At 39.3% G+C, this 3,934-nt stretch overlaps 1 pseudogene; it reads right to left on the bottom strand.

Annotated features, from left to right (window-relative positions):
- Positions 1-3,249: 3,249 nt before the first annotated feature.
- On the bottom strand, positions 3,250-3,734 carry LOC119527198 (annotated as a pseudogene).
- Between the last annotated feature and the right edge of the window lie 200 nt (positions 3,735-3,934).

Raw genomic sequence — 3,934 nt, 5'->3', positions numbered from 1 at the left:
AGGTTTCTCCACTTAAAGTTATTCTTTTTACACCCCTTCCATATGGCTCACACTTAAGAAGTGGTAGTTTATGTGGGTTGTAATCTACCTAAGTAATTTGGAATCCTTCTGCATTGGAAATATGTCTATTCTCCCCATTTATTTATTTATTCCCATTAGGGAAATGCAATACAAACCACAATGACATACCATTTCATACTCACAAGGATGGCTATTACTTTAAAAGGCATGGTTTTTGCATGTCCTATTGAAGAAATCTTCACCTCCTCCAAGGCCACGGATATCTAGTTGTTCTAACACAATTTGTTGAAATCAATGTGGGTTTTTTAAATTTATATTATAATTGGACTCATGCATATTTGTTTTATGCCTTGAATTATGATCTATTACTGCATCATTTCTTTTGTTGTTCAAATGCTCCAGTTTTGGGCACTGGGAGATCTTTCAGTTGCCTTCAGTGTCCTTTTGATATACTCTCATCATTGTGAGTTTGTTTAATTTAGTTTTGCTTTGCTTTTAAGCACTTTCTTACTTTCCAACACCATAAGATGTTCTGGGCTCATCTTGTATATGTCCTGTCTTCAGTGGATTTTCATATGTTTCTTGGACATACACATCCTTTTCTGAAGTGTCCATTCACATCTACTACCATTTTATTATTGGGTTCACTTCCTGTTACTGAGTTGTAACAGTTGTAAGAATTGTTGTAAGAGTTGTAAGAAATGGCTTGCCTTTCATTTTATTAACAGTGTCAAAAAGCAGAAGATTTTAATTTTAATGAGGCCCAATGTCACAGGATGAGTTTCCCAGGAAACCAACTCAGAAATGGAAATTAGAGTGCAGGAGTGACGTTTTGTAGGGGTGCGGAAGGGATGACACGTCTCAGTGTTATGCCTTAGCTGACCCTGCAGGGTGTTCTGATGATAAGATGACCCTTAAGTGCTGTCCTGAGATTGGGCAACAGGGCCAGGCTTGGTCAGTTCCTCTTTAAATATTCACTCGGTGCAGGCTACCCTGAGAGCAGTTTTGCCCTTGGGTAAGACCTCCCTTCAGCTGAGTCAGTTCACTGGGGCCCACAGCTGTCTGCATGGGCCGAGGACTGTGGGGCCATAACCCTTTATTTCCGAAGAAGGATCTGGGGCAACAACTAGGAGGGTCCATCATGCAAAATTTATCAATTTTTTCTTTGATAATTCATGGTTTTTGCATGTCCTATTGAAGAAATCTTTGCCTACTCCAAGGCCACGGATATCTAGTTGTTCCAACACCATTTGTTGAAATCAATGTGGGTTTTTTTTTCCTGAAATTAGATGACATTATTTTAAATTTTATATGGAGAATTAATTTCAGAAAAAAAGCCATGAAGATTATGAAAAAGAATAACAGTGTGCCGAACCTTTCTCAGCTATTAAAATAATGTTATTGGCAAAGAAACAAGCACGTTAGTGGATGGAAATTGATCAGAAGTATAGGATAGCTAACAATAATAGTCAACATTCGTTGAACATTTGCCACCTGCCGAGCATTGTTCCCAGCACTTGTCAGGTATTCACACGTTTAATCCTCTCAACGGCTTCAGCACTGAGTACTATTATTATTTCCATTTTACAAATGAAGAAACTGAGGCACAGAGTGATTAAGTAGCTTTCCCAAGGTCACCCAGCTACTAAGATGTAAAACCAGGGTTTGAACTTGAGCTCTCTTGTTCAGAGCCCAAGGCATAAACCTCTTCATTGTATGGCTGTAAATGAAATTCATTTCAGACAAAGACTATTTTGATTCAGTTGGAAACTGTGTGTATTCATTTCCTGTGGCTGCTATAATTACAAATTAATCACTTAAAACAACACAACATTTTTAACTTACAGGTCTGGAGGTTAGGAGTCCAAAGGGGGTATGGCTAAAATCAAGCTGTTGGCAGGGCTGTGTTCCTTTTGCAGTCTCCAGAGGAGACTATTTTCTTGCCTTTTCCAGCTTCTAGAGGCTGACTGTATTCCCTGGCTTGTAGCCAGCAGTGTCCATCTTTAAATCTCTCTCTCTGTCTCTGACCCCTACTTCTGTTTGTATGGTCTCGTAAAAGGTGTGAAAAAATTATTCTCTGGTTCCTCAGTGTTGGTTAGCTGAAGTGGGGGCCCAGTGAAAATTAAGTGGCCTCGGGAAGTACATGTCTTTTAAAGGTTGTGATAAATTCATTCTCCTTTTCAGTTCTTAAAAAATAATTTCCTAAAAAAGCTTTTTCTTCTTCTATTAATTTCATGTACCATTTTAAGGAAAATTATGTATTATGAAAAATCTCAAATCTACAGAAAAGCAGATAAAAGAGAATAAGGAGCCCTGCCTGCCATGTACCCATCACCCAAATTCATGTTGGCAGCACAGGGCCATTCTTACTTCCTCTATACCCTACCATTCTCTCAGCCCTGGATTATTTTGAAGGCATCATGTCATTTAAACCATAAGTATTTCAGTATGTATCACTAAAAGATAAGGACTCTCTTCTTTAAGAAATTACCCATGATGAAGATGTTTAAATAAATTAAAAGAAATGAAGAGGTCATTAGCCATTAGATAAATGCAAATCAAGACCACAAAGACATGCCATTTCATACTCACAAGGATGGCTATTATTTTAAAAGGCAGAAAATAACAAGTGTTGGAGAGTGCAATGGTTGAATTCATGTGTCAGCTTGGTCAGATATGGTGCCCAGGTGTCTGGTCAAGCAAGCACTGGCCTAACCGTCACTGCAAGGACATTTGTGGCTGGTTAATAAACCGGAAGGGTGGTTTATTAAATCATCCGTCAATTGGCTGCAGTTGTGTCTGATTACATCAATGAAGGGAGTGTCTTCTGCAATGAGAGAATTCAATCAGCTAGATTTAATACAATCAGTTGAAGACTTTTTTTTAAAGAGCAGAAATATTGTTTTATTGGAGAAACTTACATCCAAATTACTTCTATGTTTTTTAAAAAGTCCTGATAAGCAGCCAAGAAGAAAACATACACAGCTTCCACAGGAATAAGGACAAACAAAATGGGGTTGACAATTGACCCAAATGATATTTCCTAAAAGAAAACAATATATTATTTAATCTTTCTTCTTTTGAGGCAGGATAAGTGAACTGCACACTTCATAAATAAGATTTTCTTACTTTAAGAGGAGGAAGAAACGAGACCCTGTTTTGGTGCAAATTAAATAAAAAATACAAAGTCCATTCGTTTGACCAAGATGAGGGGAAAAAAAACATTCTTCAACATTTCAGTTCTCGTGCTATGAAATCCAGAGATCTGTTGAAACCACCTTTTTGATGCATGTACTGCTTGTACTTCCTCCTCTGAGACAAGTTTATGGCATAGGCATTTACAGAGCCATCCACCTTTTTCCCTTTTGTGGAGTCAAAGGAGGCAAATCCCATTAACTTCAAAATTTTTATTTCTTTCTGTGTTTTGCCCTCTAAGGCTTCCTCAGTAACTGACGTTCTTTGCTCTTCCTTCCTTTTGTCTTTTTTTTTTTTTCCTCCTCTCTTCTTTCTTCAGGTAGAGAAGGGGAGGGAGATGTAGCTCTGTGTCGTCTGGGTGATCTGGAGCATCTTCTGTGTGGGGATCGAGATAGGCTCCTTCTTCCATTTCTCTCCTGGAACCGGGGACCTTTCGCGAAGCCTGGTTCTCTCTCCAGAAATGTGGGCATGGACCGCCCACGCTCCCTCCGTGGGGAACGGCTATAGCTGTGGCCCATTTGGAATCCTTGTCTTATTCAGACCACCCCAGAAACCACTGTCAGTTGAAGACTTTTAAGGGAGAAGAGAGAGCATTTCTTCTTCAGTAAGACAACCTCTCCTGGGGAGTTCATTGAAGACCTTCATCGGAGCTGCCAGCTGGCTGCCTGCCCTATGGAATTTGGAATCGTGCATCTTGCCCTACAGAATTTGGACTCGT

The sequence above is a fragment of the Choloepus didactylus genome, chromosome 1, assembly GCF_015220235.1.
Source record: "Choloepus didactylus isolate mChoDid1 chromosome 1, mChoDid1.pri, whole genome shotgun sequence".
Taxonomy (NCBI): domain Eukaryota; kingdom Metazoa; phylum Chordata; class Mammalia; order Pilosa; family Megalonychidae; genus Choloepus; species Choloepus didactylus.
Note: the sequence above shows the minus strand (reverse complement) of the source record. Positions and strands in the feature narration are given on the sequence as shown.